Source organism: Procambarus clarkii, chromosome 47 (genome assembly GCF_040958095.1).
Source record: "Procambarus clarkii isolate CNS0578487 chromosome 47, FALCON_Pclarkii_2.0, whole genome shotgun sequence".
NCBI lineage: Eukaryota > Metazoa > Arthropoda > Malacostraca > Decapoda > Cambaridae > Procambarus > Procambarus clarkii.
In genome coordinates, this window is record NC_091196.1 from 33,267,500 (window position 1) to 33,289,466 (window position 21,967).

The 21,967-nt window shown below is 50.9% G+C and overlaps 1 protein-coding gene across 15 annotated transcripts in view; it reads right to left on the reverse strand.

The window, feature by feature from the left end:
• Positions 1-21,967, reverse strand: part of LOC123762900 (single-stranded DNA-binding protein 3) — an 871,787-nt gene that overhangs the window by 764,036 nt on the left and 85,784 nt on the right. The window lies entirely within an intron of this gene.

The following is a 21,967-nucleotide window of genomic DNA, read 5'->3' on the forward strand; positions in this document are numbered from 1 at the left end:
GCTCACAACAGTCACTATACAAGGCACTTTACATCTATGGTGAGTCACACAGTTACTAGTCTTGCTGCACACCCACCCAACTGGGCGGCAGTCATGCATCACCTACAGTGGGCAAATTTAGGATACTTCGCTAAGGTTCCCGGCAGTTAGTAGAACTAGACAACACATTAGACCATATTGTCACAAATAACGATGGTCTGATTAGGAACATAATGACGAATATAAAAGTTTACTCACATTACAACCTAACTGAAGTTCACACTATCATGGGACCTGTACAGCCAGTCTCAAGCCTAGGAGGAGGCCTAGGAAGGCCTAGGAGGAGGCCTAGAGAGGCGTAGGGAGAATTCAGCAAATTCTATTTCAATAATAAGCAGATTAATTGGGAATTAATATATCAAGAGTTCACACGAATCAGCTGGGAAGAACAGTTATAAAATGCACACCTTTATCAGTGCCTGGCAAAAACCGGTTCAGTATCTTGCACTATGCCCAAGCCCCATACCACTAAGCCTCACACTATGCCCAAGCCCCATACCACTAAGCCTTGCACTATGCCCAAGCCCCATACCACTAAGCCTTGCACTATGCCCAAGCCACATACCACTAAGCCTCACACTATGCCCAAGCCCCATACCACTAAGCCTTGCACTATGCCCAAGCCCCATACCACTAAGCCTCACACTATGCCCAAGCCCCATACCACTAAGCCTCACACTATGCCCAAGCCCCATACCACTAAGCCTTGCACTATGCCCAAGCCCCATACCACTAAGCCTCACACTATGCCCAAGCCCCATACCACTAAGCCTTGCACTATGCCCAAGCCCCATACCACTAAGCCTCGCACTATGCCCAAGCCCCATACCACTAAGCCTCACACTATGCCCAAGCCCCATACCACTAAGCCTCACACTATGCCCAAGCCCCATACCACTAAGCCTTGCACTATGCCCAAGCCCCATACCACTAAGCCTCGCACTATGCCCAAGCCACATACCACTAAGCCTCACACTATGCCCAAGCCCCATACCACTAAGCCTTGCACTATGCCCAAGCCCCATACCACTAAGCCTCACACTATGCCCAAGCCCCATACCACTAAGCCTTGCACTATGCCCAAGCCCCATACCACTAAGCCTCACACTATGCCCAAGCCCCATACCACTAAGCCTTGCACTATGCCCAAGCCCCATACCACTAAGCCTTGCACTATGCCCAAGCCCCATACCACTAAGCCTCACACTATGCCCAAGCCCCATACCACTAAGCCTTGCACTATGCCCAAGCCCCATACCACTAAGCCTCACACTATGCCCAAGCCCCATACCACTAAGCCTTGCACTATGCCCAAGCCCCATACCACTAAGCCTCGCACTATGCCCAAGCCACATACCACTAAGCCTCACACTATGCCCAAGCCCCATACCACTAAGCCTTGCACTATGCCCAAGCCCCATACCACTAAGCCTCACACTATGCCCAAGCCCCATACCACTAAGCCTTGCACTATGCCCAAGCCCCATACCACTAAGCCTCACACTATGCCCAAGCCCCATACCACTAAGCCTTGCACTATGCCCAAGCCACATACCACTAAGCCTCACACTATGCCCAAGCCCCATACCACTAAGCCTTGCACTATGCCCAAGCCCCATACCACTAAGCCTCGCACTATGCCCAAGCCTCATACCACTAAGCCTCGCACTATGCCCAAGCCCCATACCACTAAGCCTTGCACTATGCCCAAGCCCCATACCACTAAGCCTTGCACTATGCCCAAGCCCCATACCACTAAGCCTCGCACTATGCCCAAGCCCCATACCACTAAGCCTCACACTATGCCCAAGCCCCATACCACTAAGCCTTGCACTATGCCCAAGCCCCATACCACTAAGCCTCACACTATGCACAAGCCCCATACCACTAAGCCTCGCACTATGCCCAAGCCCCATACCACTAAGCCTCACACTATGCACAAGCCCCATACCACTAAGCCTTGCACTATGCCCAAGCCCCATACCACTAAGCCTCGCACTATGCCCAAGCCCCATACCACTAAGCCTCGCACTATGCCCAAGCCCCATACCACTAAGCCTTGCACTATGCCCAAGCCACATACCCCTAAGCCTCACACTATGCCCAAGCCCTATACCACTAAGCCTCACACTATGCCCAAGCCACATACCACTAAGCCTCACACTATGCCCAAGCCACATACCACTAAGCCTCACACTATGCCCAAGCCACATACCACTAAGCCTCACACTATGCCCAAGCCACATACCACTAAGCCTCACACTATGCCCAAGCCACATACCACTAAGCCTTGCACTATGCCCAAGCCACATACCACTAAGCCTCACACTATGCCCAAGCCACATACCACTAAGCCTCACACTATGCCCAAGCCACATACCACTAAGCCTTGCACTATGCCCAAGCCACATACCACTAAGAAAAATGAGAGAGCAGCAAACTGGAGCAGGAACGGCGTTCTCTCTATAGGCGAAGAAAACAAATCACAGATCAACTTGAACGTCCCACTGGTCCCAAGAACGACAAGGAAGACTGTGTAGAGAAATAGAAACGATTGAACTCAAGCAACAAACATCATGCAAAATCCAGTAGAGGCAAAGACAGCAAAACACCGTCAGTGAAATAGAGAGGAATTCAGAGAGGAATCTGAAATATTTTTTATCCTATACAAAACCTATGACAAAAGTTACATCAAGTATTGGGCCCTTGCGCAATGGTGATGATCTTCACAGATGACGACGAAGAAATCAGTGGAATACTGAGAATACTCTACAATTCTCTTTTCAGTGAACTCCTGAATACACTGAAAATTGATAAGCCAAGCGAATTCTTCAGACTGTTATACCAACATTAAATCATATGTATCAGATGTCATCCTAACCCCAGTAGACTTTGAAGGACTTTGGGCGCCTGACAGCTGGGTGGACAGCGCTTCGGATTCGTAGTCCTGAGGTTCCAGGTTAGATTCCCGGTGGAGACGGAGACAAATGGGCAAAAAGTTTCTTTCACCCTGATGCCCCTGTTACCTAGCAGTAAATAGGTACCTGAGAGTTAGACAGCTGCTACGGGCTTCTTCCTGGGGGTGTGTAACAAAAAGGAGGCCTGGTCGAGAACCGGGCCGCGGGGACGCTAAGCCCCGAAATCATCTCAAGATAACCTCAAGAAGTACCAATAGACAATATGCCTATGTATTCTACACCAAGCCCTGAGATTTTGGGAATTCCATATTCATCAAGAATTACAAAAAAATACCTACCACAGGCCCTTAACAGTGTTGGGAGAGTGAGCCTAGCTACTGGTGTTATCCCTGACACACTACAAACAGCGGAGGTCGCACCACTCCATAAAAGAGGGAAGGAACAGGAGGAGGCAACATATTATAGACCAATAGCTCAACCATCACCCATTATAAAAATGTTTGAAGTGTGCTATAGTAAGATCATACGACACAGGAACTCGCAGCGTACATAACCCTGGACAATATGGGTTCAGAACGGGGCGATCCTGCTTCTCAATAGTTGCTGCACCAATGTGATGTGGCCTGTAGTCCGTTCTCATAAATAGAGGCTAAAGTCCATTCCATGCACCAGCCAAACCCCCCTGTTTATGAATGTAAACGATATATACACGACTCAACTGACGACGTTCGAACACTTCCGGAACAAGTGCTTCACTGACGAATTTTGTTCGAACCACAACGCTGTAAATGCTTCACCCACATACTACAAATACAAATAATCGCCAATCTAACCTATGCCTATCTCTGCACAATATGCTAATATATTATAATATTAATTTATATTTGAGAAAATTTCCGTTTTGAACGAACAGCAGGTAAAAACTGATGACTGTTTCTGTGGGGGTCAACCGCTGGATGGAATGGACTTGGTCTGCAGCCCGTCCTCCAAACAAAGATCCAAAAGTGATTCCATGCACCCGCCAAACCCCCTGTTTATGAATGAAAAGCGGTTTACACACGACTCACAACTGCTGACGTTCGAACATATCCGGAACAAGTGCTTCACTGACGAATTTTGTTCGAATCACAACGCTATAAATGCTTCACCCACGTACTATATATACAAATAATCGCCAACAGAACCTAAACACCTAACCTAACCTATGCCTATATATACACAATATGCTAATATATTATAATATTAATTTATACTTGAGAAAATTCCCGTTTTGAATAAACAGCATGTTAAAATTTATGAATGCGTCTGTGGGGTCGACCGCTCGATGTAATGGACTTGGTCTGACGACGGGTTGATGGTCTGAGGTGCCAAGGAAGACCAGCAAAACGCTGATGTAAAACACGCATATCGTAAGAGTGGCCAACAAATATGACCATGGTGTTATCGCACACGAAATGCGCTCAAAGAATGAAGCCAAACAAGCTAGCAAGCAACTTTCAATAATTCTAAAGTTCCCAAAGTGCAAGTTTAATTACATAATGCAACTGAGGCTGATTAAAACCTGACATCTGCATAATCTGTAACACAAGAACCAATTTAGATGGGAACGCTTAATACCCGATAAGATAACATAGCAATGATAACGTATCTTGCCTGATCCACTTTCCTTCACCCTTTAGCATGTCAGGGAAATTAAAGAGGGAGTAGTTTAACTCTTTGTTACAATAGAGTAAATGTGTTAGGTGAGGTGAGGCGCAGACGTGTGCAGGGAGGGTTGTGGGGACCACCTCTTGTCTTCATTATCACTCACTCAACTTACACAAACTTTATACCAGTTATATGCACAACTGTAGTTACTGACAAGACAAGTACACTTTCTTAAAGAGAACCTGCAAACCCAAGAGCATCAGGTAAACAACATTTGGTCCGTCATAAAAACATGAAGATGCAAACAAATAGAATTTATGAAGAAGGAGCAGCGTGTGAGTGACAATACCAGATGGATGCTCTACTGATGGTGTTACAAGGGACCACAAGATGGATGACGTTACAAGGGACCACACGATGGATGACGTTACAAGGAGCCACAAGATGGATGACGTTACAAGGGACCACAAGATGGATGATGTTACAAGGGAGCACAAGATGGATGACGTTACAAGGGACCACAAGATGGATGACGTGTAGCACACCACAGAGACACATCAACCGTGACAAGTAACGTCGGGTTGTCAACCAGTCTTCAGTGGGCCTCCTCCTGCACAATGGTAAAAACGAACAATACAAAACAGAAACCATATAAGTCAAATCACATTATATAAAAAATTATTTAAATGACACGGTCGTAATCTTATCGGAAGACTTTGGTTTTAATGAGCAGAATAAAGTAGGTGCCACAAGAGCAACAGAACATGACAGGTTGACTAACAAGAGCCTGTCAAGCAAGAGACGCCAGGCCAGTGACAGTACTGGTGCTCTCTAGGGTGGCATATGTGTGCATACTAACAGCCCCATTCACAGCTGGAGAAGTTGCCCACCTGGCGAATGTGCAAACAATTTTCTGTGCAGGAATCCATTGAACAAAGCGTGACAGTTACTGGGACTGCTTCATACCTGTGCTTTGAGCAGGTTTGTGTTGGGGCTTCTCTCAACCTGTACTGTTTACAGCACACGTGTAATTTACACTTGGAAACATAATTTATATAATTTACACTTTGAAAATATCGGAGGGTCCAACTCCTAATGTGCACACACAATTAACCACATAAATACCCACCAATAACCAGAAGACACGGCAGGAAGTGCAACAGTAGCCCGTGGAAAAGTACAAATGTATCGTGTCGTCCAAGATATTAGTGGGTATTATGACTACGGATGGAAGTACAAAATATGAAATATTGCTCCCAGTCAAAAATAGCCTGGCTTGTACACTTGTGTAGAGGACCAGAGAGAGAGAAAAAAATCCTATGCACATGTACTAAATTAGGCCTAAGACCGGTTAGGTTAACAATAACTGATTGTTAATCAGTGACTGATTAACTGTTCCACTTTATGCTCTTCTCCATGCTCTCCGTCTCCTGCTTTCTCGTTGTCAATCCTCCTTCGTGATTGTCGTTGACTCTCGTAGTGGCCTCATGGCTCTCGGGTCCTTTAATCCTGTCCATCCGGTGGTCGTCGAGGTTCAACATTGACTGTTTCTTATCTCTAGTAAATTTAAACCCGTAGAGTTTTGTTGGGTTCCCAGCCATGTTGGTGTTTCTTTAAATGAGCGTCCGGATGCTGCCGCTAGAGAAGCTGTCCGCTATTGTCCCGTTTACCGTAAAGGTATTCATTTTTCCGACTTTTTTCGGTTATTCATTCCCCCATCCTTGCCCGTTGGCAGGCTTGTTGGTAACAAACTGCGTACTCTTAAGCATTGTGTGTCCCCGTGGCCGTCCTCCTGCCACCGTAACCGGCGGTGGGAAACGGCTCTGGTGAGGTTGCGTCTTGGCCATACTCGCTTAACTCACGGTCACTTAATGGAGCGCCGCCCAGCTCCTTATTGTCCACATTGCATTGTCCCTCTTACTGTTGTACATATCCTTGTTGAATGTCCTGACTTCCAGGACGAGCGTGTCTTGCTTTCCGACCGTCCCTCGCGGTCACTTGTCCCTCGATAGACTTCTTGGTGGCTCAGATACTTTTGATATCGTTCGCCTTATGCGTTTCTGATCTCGTATTGGCATCCTTGGTGATATTTAGCGCCCTCTGATTATCCCGCACATTTGATGGTGCTACACAGCCTTCCCGGCTTGGTGCCTTCTTTTGATAATTATTTACTTCATTAACTGTTCCAGTAATTGGCATTCCCTCTGTAATACCCCAATAGTACACAATATGAACTTGTTGTGAACAGGTCACATTCTGCACCTCCCTGTCATAGTGCCTGCTTCATGATGGATGGGTGACCACTGTGCTACCACCCAGGGGGGGGGGGGAGGGAGAGGGAGGGAGGTGGCGGGGGAGGGGGGAGAAGGAGGGGGGGGGGTGGCCTAGATGTCGCAGTGAGACAGACAGACAGACACTCGTGTACCAAACAAACTCTGCCCCGCCCACAATGTACTAGAGCCAGCCAGGTGTATACAATAAACTCACCAAGCATGCAGGCACAACACCTGCTCGGTGACTGGAGGGCGGCGACACATGTGGCGCGGGTGTGAGTGAGGCAGATGTGCAGAGTACCGGCCGTCACGGCCACCAACACAAAGGTCCTATATACACTACCCGCTACACACACACACACACACACACACACACACACACACACACACACACACACACACACACACACACACACACACACACACACACACACACACACATGGATAAAATCAATGATGAGCTTGTGACACCCCCAAGTCCAGGACGGTCAGTGGCCCCCAGCCCCCCCCCCCAACCCTCCCCCACTGTCTTCACCCCCTCCCCCATCACTCTCTTCATCCACCCCCCCTCCCCCACCGTCACCATCTTCATCCTCCATCCCCCTCCATCTTCATCCACCCCCCCCCCCACCATCTTCATCCTCCACCCCCCCCACCATCTTCATCCTCCACCCCCCCCACCATCTTCATCCTCCACCCCCCACCATCTTCATCCTCCACCCCCCACCATCTTCATCCTCCACCCCCCACCCCCCACCATCTTCATCCTCCACCCCCCACCATCTTCATCCTCCACCCCCCACCATCTTCATCCTCCACCCCCCCACCATCTTCATCCTCCACCCCCCACCATCTTCATCCTCCACCCCCCCTACCGTCTTCATCCTCCACCCCCCCCACCATCTTCATCCTCCACCCCCCCCCACCATCTTCATCCTCCACCCCCCCCACCATCTTCATCCTCCACCCCCCACCATCTTCATCCTCCACCCCCACCATCTTCATCCTCCACCCCCCACCATCTTCATCCTCCACCCCCCCCCACCATCTTTATCCTCCACCCCCCCCACCATCTTCATCCTCCACCCCCACCATCTTCATCCTCCACCCCCACCATCTTCATCCTCCACCCCCCACCATCTTCATCCTCCACCCCCCACCATCTTCATCCTCCACCCCCCCACCATCTTCATCCTCCACCCCCCACCATCTTCATCCTCCACCCCCCACCATCTTCATCCTCCACCCCCCACCATCTTCATCCTCCACCCCCCCACCATCTTCATCCTCCACCCCCCACCATCTTCATCCTCCACCCCCCACCATCTTCATCCTCCACCCCCCCACCATCTTCATCCTCCACCCCCCACCATCTTCATCGTCCACCCCCCCCACCATCTTCATCCTTCACCCACCCCCACCATCTTCATCCTCCACCCCCCTCCCCCCACCATCTTCATCCTCCACCCCCTCCCCCCACCATCTTCATCCTCCACCCCCCTACCGTCTTCATCCTCCACCCCCCTCCCCCACCATCTTCATCCTCCATCCCCCCCCACCATCTTCATCCTCCACCCCCCCCACCATCTTCATCCTCCACCCCCCCCCCACCATCTTCATCCTCCACCCCCCCCACCATCTTCATCCTCCACCCCCCTCCCCCCACCATCTTCATCCTCCACCCCCCTCCCCCCACCATCTTCATCCTCCACCCCCCCACCATCTTCATCCTCCACCCCCCCCCCACCATCTTCATCCTCCACCCCCCCCCACCATCTTCATCCTCCACCCCCCCCCCACCATCTTCATCCTCCACCCCCCCCCACCATCTTCATCCTCCACCCCCCCCCCCACCATCTTCATCCTCCACCCCCCCACCATCTTCATCCTCCACCCCCCCCCCCCACCATCTTCATCCTCCACCCCCCCCCCACCATCTTCATCCTCCATCCCCCCCCCACCATCTTCATCCTCCACCCCCCTCCCCCCACCATCTTCATCCTCCACCCCCCCCACCATCTTCATCCTCCACCCCCCCCACCATCTTCATCCTCCACCCCCCCCCCCACCATCTTCATCCTCCACCCCCCCCACCATCTTCATCCTCCACCCCCCCCCCACCATCTTCATCCTCCACCCCCCCCACCATCTTCATCCTCCACCCACCCCCACTGTCTTCACCCCCCCCCCGTCTTCACCGTACTCTCCACAGTTCACAATACACACATTACTGACACAGTTTCCTTGGAGAGCAAGAAGATATCTTATCATATTTTAAGGGAAAATGATTGAAGGTGGTGTTCTCAATGTGAAGGAGAAGATAACTTACTTCAACCACAGATAAGGAAGAAAGAGCCGTATTGATCCAATATCAATTAAGCGTACCAGAAACAATTACAGATTGTGGTGGCTATGATGACTGGCAGCCAGTATCTTCCTACAACATCACAAATAGTCTCCCAACGGTCGTACCTGGAGACGATTTCAGGAGTTACTTGTGATAACTTGGTCCAACAGGCTGTTGCATGGAGCGGCCCGCAGGCCCACATGTCCACTACAACCCAGTTGATCTGGCACTTCTTGTAGGAACGTCAATAAACCTTCGTTCCAGCAATATACCTCTACTCTTCACTGGTTCTATTTTGCATTTCCTTCCGTATCTTTCGTTCCAGTATGTTGTTATTCTACTGTACAGATTTGGGACCTGGCCTTCATGTATCTCCCATGTATATATTATTTGGTTCATTTCTCGTCTCCTTTCCAAAGAGTACATTTTGAGAGCTTTGAGACGGTCCCAATAATGTAGATGTTTCATCGCGTCTATGCGTGCCGTATATGTTCTCTGTATTCCCTCTAATTCAGAGATCTCTCCCGCTCTGAAAGGGGAAGTGAGTACCGAGCAATACTCAAGACGGGACAGCACCAGTGATTAGTATTAGCATTGTTGTGTGGTCTCTGGATGTGAACGTTCTCATAAACCATCCTATCATTTTCCTGGCCGCCGCCGCTATATTTGCTCGGTTATGTTCACTAAATGTCAGGTCGTTAGACATTATAATTCCCAGATCTTACATGTTGCTTTCCTTCTATGAGTAGATCTGTGTCGTGTCCCCTGTGTTTCGTTATCTTACTCGCTTCCGCCATACACAAGTACCTGGAACTTGTCACCGTCAAACATGTACATCATGTTAGAACATTTGAGTATGGACTGTGAAGGGAAGAGTCAACAGCAACAAGCCAGGACTATAAGGTTCAGGTTAGGTAGGTGGTGTATCTGAGCCGATTGGACACGACGGCGTCTGTGCAAGTGTAGAGACGGAAGATTATTTTAGAAATAGTCCAATCAATAGGATGATTAGAGTCCCTAACATGACAGACGAGAGCATTGTTGAGCATTGTTTTCATCATATCATCAGCCACATTATTGTGACCAATCATTTTCTGATGCAATTTTCGTGTGCAGATTTGGAACAAATATTTTCCAAGTGTAAATAAATATGTATCTCACGCCAGCACTCTAGAAAATACAGATTATTTTTTTTTAGTCTTCCCTGGTAATTTAGATGTTGTATTGAGTTGATGCTAACACTAGTAAATCTTGGCACATTCTCCAGGTCAACAGTTTCCCCAGCTCTGACTCACTATATATGATTTCCGTGTTCATATTATCGTTATCCATAGCGCAGGAGCCGGAACCAATCTCCATTAAACATCATATTATTATCTGTGGCCCATTGAGAGACCCGATTTACATCAGATTACGTTGTCGTGTCCTCTACTTTGTTCACTCACATGAAAGTCCTTGTATCACCAGCAGGTGATGATACAGTACTGTATCCTTGTCTGTGTCTGACACTACCATGAGGAAATGTACCGGAGCCAGCACGGTACCTTGGGGAGGGGGGGGGGGGGGGGGGGGGACTGAGCTTTTCACAGTAGATGATCAGCATCTTACTGTGTTGACTATTACACGCATAATACAGTGTACACGCAGTACACCCCACAGTGTACACGCAGTACACCCCACAGTGTACACGCAGTACACCCCACAGTGTACACGCAGTACACCCCACAGTGTACACGCAGTACACCCCACAGTGTACACGCAGTACACCCCACAGTGTACACATAGTACACCCCAGTGTACACGTAGTACACCCCACAGTGTACACGTAGTACACCCCAGTGTACACGTAGTACACCCCACAGTGTACACGTAGTACACCCCACAGTGTACACGTAGTACACCCCACAGTGTACACGTAGTACACCCCACAGTGTACACATAGTACACCCCACAGTGTACACATAGTACACCCCACAGTGTACACATAGTACACCCCACAGTGTACACATAGTACACCCCACAGTGTACACATAGTACACCCCACAGTGTACACATAGTACACCCCACAGTGTACACATAGTACACCCCACAGTGTACACATAGTACACCCCACAGTGTACACGCAGTACACCCCACAGTGTACACGCAGTACACCCCACAGTGTACACGCAGTACACCCCACAGTGTACACGTAGTACACCCCACAGTGTACACGTAGTACACCCCACAGTGTACACGTAGTACACCCACAGTGTACACATAGTACACCCCACAGTGTACACATAGTACACCCCACAGTGTACACATAGTACACCCCACTGTGTACACATAGTACACCCCACAGTGTACACATAGTACACCCCACAGTGTACACATAGTACACCCCACAGTGTACACATAGTACACCCCACAGTGTACACATAGTACACCCACAGTGTACACATAGTACACCCCACAGTGTACACATAGTACACCCCACAGTGTACACATAGTACACCCCACTGTGTACACATAGTACACCCCACAGTGTACACATAGTACACCCCACAGTGTACACATAGTACACCCCACAGTGTACACATAGTACACCCCACAGTGTACACATAGTACACCCCACAGTGTACACATAGTACACCCCACAGTGTACACATAGTACACCCCACAGTGTACACATAGTACACCCCACAGTGTACACATAGTACACCCCACAGTGTACACATAGTACACCCCACAGTGTACACATAGTACACCCCACAGTGTACACATAGTACACCCCACAGTGTACACCCCACAGTGTACACATAGTACACCCCACAGTGTACACATAGTACACCCCAGTGTACACATAGTACACCCCACAGTGTACACATAGTACACCCCACAGTGTACACATAGTACACCCCACAGTGTACACATAGTACACCCCACAGTGTACACATAGTACACCCCACAGTGTACACATAGTACACCCCACAGTGTACACATAGTACACCCCACAGTGTACACATAGTACACCCCACAGTGTACACGTAGTACACCCCACAACAACTCTGGACAAAGTATCAGTAACCTTACACAAACTATGGGTGTCATCTGACCTCGGGAACCGAACCCGGGTTCATGAATGTCCAACAAAGCCGAGCAGTTTACAGGATAACAGTTAGTAATGAGACTGAACCCAACCAGCACAACCAGGCGGCTAACGACCTTCACCCAACACCTACACACACACACTTACACACACACACCTACACACACACACACACACACACACACACACCTACACACACACACACACCTACACACACACACATACACACACACACACACACACACACACACACACACACACACCTACACACACACCTACACACACACACACACACACACACACACACACACACACACACACACACACACACCAATTGACGGGGGGGGGGGGTAGGTGTATTTAATATTTGTATCTGTAGAATCGAGTTATTAGCTCTTAGACCACCGCCTTTTTAACTAATTTATTTTTTCTTTATTATGTCTACTACATATATTTAACTTATAGACACACACACACACACACACACACACACACACACACAGAGGAGTGAGTGTGTGTGTGTGTGTGTGTGTGTACTCACCTAGTTGTGTTTGCGGGGGTTGAGCTCTGGCTCTTTGGTCCCGCCTCTCAACTGTCAATCAACAGGTGTATAGATTCCAGATGTGTGTGTGTGTGTGTGTGTGTGTGTGTGTGTGTGTGTGTGTGTGTGTGTGTGTGTGTAAGTTACAAGTTCGGAAGATGCGGAGGATATGTGAGGATACTCACACAAACAGTGTTAATGTGTGAGTGTGTGAGTGAGTGTGAGTGTGTGAGTGAGTGTGAGTGTGTGAGTGAGTGTGTGGTTAAATACGTACCATGGTGAGTGAGGCTGGAGCAGCAATGGTTTACCATGGAAGGGAGAGCGCCTGGGAGGTGGGAGGGGAGGATCAGCTGACCGCCATGGTGGGAGGGAGGGAGGGGCGGAGGATGCCGTCACCATGGCAACGCACGTGGTGCAGGGACGCCGGGCCATCTGCCCCAGCCTCACCTCCCCAGTGCACACGTGCGCGCCGTGGAGCACACCACCACCGCCGCCTCCGCCTCCTCCTCCTCGCCCTGCGTCAAGGAGGTACCACCGCACGCCCACGACTCTCACACCACACCACACCCACCCACCCACCCACACACACACACACACACACACACACACACAAGGGGCCTCGTAGCCTGGTGGATAGCGCGCAGGATTCGTAATTCTGTGGCGCGGGTTCGATTCCCGCACGAGGCAGAAACAAATGGGCAAAGTTTCTTTCACCCTGAATGCCCCTGTTACCTAGCAGTAAATAGGTACCTGGGAGTTAGTCAGCTGTCACGGGCTGCTTCCTGGTGTGTGTGTGTGTGTGTGTGTGTGTGTGTGTGTGTGTGTGTGTGTGTGTGTGTGTGTGTGTGTGTGTGTGTGTGTGTGTGTGTGTGTGTGGTGTGGGAAAAAAAAATAGTTAGTAAACAGTTGATTGACAGTTGAGAGGCGGGCCGAAAGAGCAAAGCTCAACCCCCGTAAAAACACAACTAGTAAACACACGGCTGTAACCACCACATTACATATACACAGTAAGTATTACCACACATTACACCGTTACCTTGAGGTTATCTTGAGATGATTTCGGGGCTTTAGTGTCCCCGCGGTCCGGTCCTCGACCAGGCCTCCACCCCCAGGAAGCAGCCCGTGACAGCTGACTAACACCCAGGTACCTATTTTACTGCTAGTTAACAGTGACACAGGGCAGAGTACACAACCACACTACACCTCCACACAAGGTACCATTCCCCTTCACTACAGAGGTTCTATCTTATTGTTATCTTGAAGTTATCTTGAGATGACCCAGGCCAACATGGATTTCGAGCGGGAAGATCGTGCCTCTCACAGCTACTTGAGCACTACGACAAAGTCACTGAGGCATTAGAAGAGAAACAGAATGCTGATGTGATATACACGGACTTCGCAAAGGCCTTCGATAAATGTGACCATGGCGTGATAGCACACAAAATGAAGTCAATGGGAATAACCGGTAAAGTAGGACGCTGGATACTCAGTTTTCTGTCAAACAGGACTCAGCGAGTAACTGTCAACCATATAAAATCTAGTCCAAGTGCAGTGAAAAGCTCTGTACCTCAGGGTACAGTCCTTGCACCGCTGCTTTTCCTTATTCTCATATCAGATATAGACAAAAATACAAGTCACAGCTTCGTATCATCCTTTGCAGATGACACAAAAATCAGTATGAAAATTACCTCGGCTGAGGACATTGAAAAACTTCAAGCTGATATTAATAAAGTTTTCGACTGGGCATCAGAAAATAACATGATGTTTAACAGTGATAAATTCCAGGTACTCAGGTATGGTAAAAATGAGGACCTTAAACATAATACAGAGTACAAAACACAATCAAATGTACCCATAGTAGGAAAACAGCATGTAAAGGATTTGGGAATAATAATGTCTGACGACCTAACGTTTAAGGAGCATAACCAAGCAAATATTGCGACAGCCAGAAAAATGATAGGATGGATTACGAGAACTTTTAAATCCAGGGATCCCATCACAATGGTTGTACTCTTCAAATTACTTGTGTTGTCCCGTCTTGAGTACTGCTCAGTACTCACTTCCCCCTTCAGAGCAGGAGAGATTGCTGAAATAGAGGGAATACAGAAAACATATACGGCACGCATAGACGCAATAAAGCACCTAAATTATTGGGATCGTCTCAAAGCCCTCCAAATGTACTCACTAGAAAGAAGACGAGAGAGATATCAAATAATATACACCTGGAAGATACTGGAGGGCCAAGTACCAAATCTACACAGTAAAATAACAACGTACTGGAGTGAACGACATGGAAGAAAATGTAGAATAGAACCAGTGAAGAGCAGAGGTGCCATAGGCACAATCAGAGAACACTGTATAAACATCAGAGGTCCGCGGTTGTTCAACGTCCTCCCAGCGAGCATAAGAAATATTGCCGGAACAACCGTGGACATTTTCAAGAGGAAACTAGATTTATTCCTCCAAGGAGTGCCGGACCAACCGGGCTGTGGTGGGTATGTGGGCCTGCGGGCCGCTCCAAGCAACAGCCTGGTGGACCAAACTCTCACAAGTCGAGCCTGGCCTCGGGCCGGGCTTGGGGAGTAGAAGAACTCCCAGAACCCCATCAACCAGGTATCAACCAGATGATTTCGGGGCTTAGCGTCCCCGCGGCCCTGTCCTCGACTAGACCTCCTTTTTGTTACACACCCGCAGGAAGCAGCCCGTAGCAGCTGTCTAACTCCCAGGTAACTATTTACTGCTAGGTAACAGGAGCATCAGGGTGAAAGAAACATTTTGCCCATTTGTATTCGCCTCCACCGGGGATCAAACCCGGAATACGAACCCGAAGCGGTGTCCACTGAGGTGTGAGGCGGCCATACTAGAGCCCGCCCGGCTCTAATATTATATATATATTACATATATATATTTATCATTACACAGTAATTCCCAGGCAGCGTCACTCGTCAACAAGGAGTCTAGGGTAATTAAGGCCGCCGCCTCATTAACCTGCTCAACAGGTAATAAAATGCAGATTTCAGGTCAAATTATTAGTAATTAAGGCAAACACCTGTGACTGTGGAAGGTGAGAGGAAATGTCAACACTGTGGAGACATGCCCGACACACCACTGGAACACTACCTAACAGTGCACAGTTACAACCACAACAGACCACTGGAACATTATCTAACACAGTGCACAGTTACAACCACAACAGACCACTGGAACACTACCTAACAGTGCACAGTTACAACCACAACAGACCACTGGAACATTATCTAACACAGTGCACAGTTACAACCACAACAGGCCACTGGAACACTACCTAACAGTGCACAGTTACAACCACAACAGACCACTGGAACACTACCTAACAGTGCACAGTTACAACCACAACAGACCACTGGAACATTATCTAACACAGTGCACAGTTACAACCACAACAGACCACTGGAACATTATCTAACACAGTGCACAGTTACAACCACAACAGACCACTGGAACATTATCTAACACAACGCACAGTTACAACCACAACAGACCACTGGAACATTATCTAACACAGTGCACAGTTACAACCACAACAGACCACTGGAACATTATCTAACACAGTGCACAGTTACAACAACAGAAGATCACAGGAACATTATCTAACACAGTGCACAGTTACAACCACAACAGATCACAGGAACACTACCTAACACAGTGCACAGTGCAGTGGGCCAGCCAGAGGCTTAGGGCCCCGCACAGTGGGCCAGCCAGAGGCTTAGGGCCCCGCACAGTGGGCCAGCCAGAGGCTTAGGGCCCCGCACAGTGGGCCAGCCAGAGGCTTAGGGCCCGCGCAGTGGACCAGCCAGAGGCTTAGGGCCCGTGCAGTGGGCCAGCCAGAGGCTTAGGGCCCGCGCAGTGGGCCAGCCAGAGGCTTAGGGCCCGCACAGTGGGCCAGCCAGAGGCTTAGGGCCCGCACAGTGGGCCAGCCAGAGGCTTAGGGCCCGCCCAGTAGGCCAGCCAGAGGCTTAGGGCCCGCACAGTGGGCCAGCCAGAGGCTTAGGGCCCGCACAGTGGACCAGCCAGAGGCTTAGGGCCCGCGCAGTGGGCCAGCCAGAGGCTTAGGGCCCGTGCAGTGGGCCAGCCAGAGGCTTAGGGCCCCGCACAGTGGGCCAGCCAGAGGCTTAGGGCCCGCACAGTTGGCCAGCCAGAGGCTTAGGGCCCCGCACAGTGGGCCAGCCAGAGGCTTAGGGCCCGCGCAGTGGGCCAGCCAGAGGCTTAGGGCCCGCGCAGTGGGCCAGCCAGAGGCTTAGGGCCCGCGCAGTGGGCCAGCCAGAGGCTTAGGGCCCCGCACAGTGGGCCAGCCAGAGGCTTAGGGCCCCGCACAGTGGGCCAGCCAGAGGCTTAGGGCCCGCACAGTGGGCCAGCCAGAGGCTTAGGGCCCGCACAGTGGGCCAGCCAGAGGCTTAGGGCCCCGCACAGTGGGCCAGCCAGAGGCTTAGGGCCCCGCACAGTGGGCCATCCAGAGGCTTAGGGCCCCGCACAGTGGGCCAGCCAGAGGCTTAGGGCCCCGCACAGTGGGCCAGCCAGAGGCTTAGGGCCCCGCACAGTGGGCCATCCAGAGGCTTAGGGCCCCGCACAGTGGGCCATCCAGAGGCTTAGGGCCCCGCACAGTGGGCCATCCAGAGGCTTAGGGCCCCGCACAGTGGGCCATCCAGAGGCTTAGGGCCCGCGCACGAATATCACTGGAAAAAAAACAGTGACTGATCCCAATGTTCCCTCCCTCCCTACCTGGCGCCCTAGTCAACACCTGCAGGGTCCGCCTCCGCCTTCACGCCCCCCCCCCTCTGCCTGCGTCCCGCCACACGTGTACCAACACCTGTCACGGTGACACTATCCTCCTCCCTCACAACCAACACCTGTCACAGTGACACTATCCTCCTCCCTCACAACCAACACCTGTCACAGTGACACTATCCTCCTCCCTCACAACCAACACCTGTCACGGTGACACTATCCTCCTCCCTCACAACCAACACCTGCCACGGTGACACTATCCTCCTCCCTCACAACCAACACCTGCCACGGTGACACTATCCTCCTCCCTCACAACCAACACCTGCCACGGTGACACTATCCTCCTCCCTCACAACCAACACCTGTCACAGTGACACTATCCTCCTCCCTCACAACCAACACCTGTCACGGTGACACTATCCTCCTCCCTCACAACCAACACCTGCCACGGTGACACTATCCTCCTCCCTCACAACCAACACCTGCCACGGTGACACTATCCTCCTCCCTCACAACCAACACCTGTCATGGTAACACCCCCCCCCCGTCCAACACCTGTCAAGTTTCAACAGTATACTGCCCATCCCCCGTTTAGTTAACCTATAGTAACGATGAGGACCATATATATATATATATGTATATATATATATATATATATATATATATATATATATATATATATATATATATATATGACCATGTGGTAATATATATGGACCACAGTACATATATCGATCGGAGACCGGGCCGCGGGGACGTTGATCCCCGGAACCTGCACAAGGTAGCCACAAGGGAGGTAGGTACCCCCCCCCCCCTCACTCACACTGTAGATCACGTCAATCACTGTCAACTGCCGCCAAGTTCAACATGATAGTGTCTTGTTATCAGCTATCAGCGCATGTCACCATCACTCACACGCCACTATCACCATCACTCACACACGCCACTATCACCATCACTCACACACACGCCACTATCAACACACACACACGCCACTATCACCATCACTCACACACGCCACTATCACCATCACACACACGCCACTATCACCATCACACACTCGCCACTATCACCATGACACACGCCACTATCACCATCACACACACGCCAATATCACCATCACACACACGCCACTATCACCATCACACACACGCCACTATCACCCTCACACACACACACACGCCACTATCACCATCACATACACCACTATCACCATCACACTCACACGCCACTATCACCATCACACACACACGCCACTATCACCATCACACACGCCACTATTACCATCACATACACCACTATCACCATCACACACGCCACTATCACCATCACACACACGCCACTATCACCATCACACACACGCCACTATCACCATCACACACACACGCCACTATCACCATCACACACGCCACTATCACCATCACATACACCACTATCACCATCACACACGCCACTATCACCATCACTCACACGCCACTATCACCATCACATATTCCACTATCACACACGCGCCCCTCTCACCATCACATACTCCACTATCACCATCACACACGCGCCCCTATCACCATCGCACACGCACCCCTATCACCATCACACACACGCCACTATCACCATCACACACACGCCACTATCACCATCACACACACACACCACTATCAACACACAGACACACGCCTCTATCACACACACACGCCACTATCACCACACACGCCACTATCACCACGCACACCACTATCACCACACACACACACGCCACTATCACCACCCCCCCACACACACGCCACTATCACCATCACACACACACGCCACTATCACCATCACAGACACACACGCCACTATCACCATCACAGACACACACGCCACTATCACCATCACAGACACACACGCCACTATCACCATCACACACACACGCCACTATCACCATCACACACACACGCCACTATCACCATCACACACACGCCACTATCACCATCACACACACGCCACTATCACCATCACACACACGCCACTATCACCACACACGCCACTATCACCACACACACCACTATCACCACACACACACACGCCACTATCACCACACACACACACACACGCCACTATCACCATCACACACACACGCCACTATCACCATCACAGACACACGCCACTATCACCATCACACACACACGCCACTATCACCATCACACACGTCACTATCACCATCACACACGTCACTATCACCATCACACACGCCACTATCACCATCACACACGTCACTATCACCATCACATACACCACTATCACCACCACACACGCCACTATCACCACCACACACGTCACTATCACCACACACACACGTCACTATCACCACCATCACATACACCACTATCACCACCACACACGTCACTATCACCACCACCATCACACACACCACTATCACCACCACACACGTCACTATCACCACCACCATCACATACACCACTATCACCACCACACACGCCACTATCACCACCACACACACACGTCACTATCACCACCACCATCACATACACCACTATCACCACCACCATCACACAGGCCACTATCACCAGACACGCCACTATCACCACCACACACGTCACTATCACCACACACACACGTCACTATCACCACCACCATCACATACACCACTATCACCACCACCATCACACAGGCCACTATCACCAGACACGCCACTATCACCACCACACACACGTCACTATCACCACACACACGTCACTATCACCACCACACACACTCGCCACTATCACCACACACACACGTCACTATCACCACCACCATCACATACACCACTATCACCACCACCATCACACAGGCCACTATCACCAGACACGCCACTATCACCACCACACACACGTCACTATCACCACACACACACGTCACTATCACCACCACACACACTCGCCACTATCACCATCACACACACGCCACTATCACCATCACACACGTCACTATCACCATCACACACGCCACTATCACCATCACACACGCCACTATCACCATCACACAGGCCACTATCACCACCACACGCCACTATCACCATCACACACACGCCACTATCACCACACACACACGTCACTATCACCACCACACACACTCGCCACTATCACCACCACACACGTCACTATCACCACCACCATCACATACACCACTATCACCACCACCATCACATACACCACTATCACCATACCGTGTACTAACCAAAACCAACAGCAACAAGAAGAAGAAGAAGACGACCCAAGAAGTGTTGGTGTAGTGTTGCGGGGAGAGGTGGAGGGAGAAGCACGGAGCAACAGCCTGGGCTACTTGAGCAGCCAGTTAGTTACGTGTTGGGCTAATTTGTTGGGTTGTAAGAGTTAACTAGTGTAGTAACGCCCCGGTGTTAACACGACCAGCGCCCTGATAAACAACCTCTACCCTCTTGACAGTCAACGATGGCCAAGGCTTCTTTGTACATATAATTACCGCCTTGACGGCTGGCAGTGTTGGCCATCACTCGTACAGTGGCGCCCGGTGCTCACCTGTCAGGCGTGACACTCTCACCTCTATGGTGGGCTCTCTTATACAACCCCACCACCCCTGCCCTCTCACACAACCCCACCACCCCTGCCCTCTCACACAACCCCACCACCCCTGCCCTCTCACACAACCCCACCACCCCTGCCCTCTCACACTACCCCACCACCCCTGCCCTCTCACACAACCCCACCACCCCTGCCCTCTCACACAACCCCACCACCCCTGCCCTCTCACACAACCCCACCACCCCTGCCCTCTCACACAACCCCACCACCCCTGCCCTCTCACACAACCCCACCACCCCTGCCCTCTCACACAACCCCACCACCCCTGCCCTCTCACACAACCCCACCACCCCTGCCCTCTCACACAACCCCACCACCCCTGCCCTCTCATACAACCCCACCACCCCTGCCCTCTCATACAACCCCACCACCCCTGCCCACACAACGTGTTCTGACGCACCCCCACACCCCCAGCAAGCACTCCCCCCCCACGGCTCCCCCACACCCCCAGCAAGCACTCCCCCCTACGGCTACCCCACGCCCCGGCAAGCATTCCCCCCCCCCGGCTCTCTCACACCCCCAGCAAGCATTCCCCCCACCCCTAGCAAGCATTCCCCCCCCACGGCTCCCTTACACCCCCAGCAAGCATTTCCCCCCCCCCACGGCTCCCTCACACCCCCAGCAAGCATTCCCCCCACGGCTCCCTTACACCCCCAGCAAGCATTACCCCCCACGGCTCCCTCACACCCCCAGCAAGCATTCCCCCCCCCCCCACGGCTCCCTCACACCCCCAGCAAGCATTCCC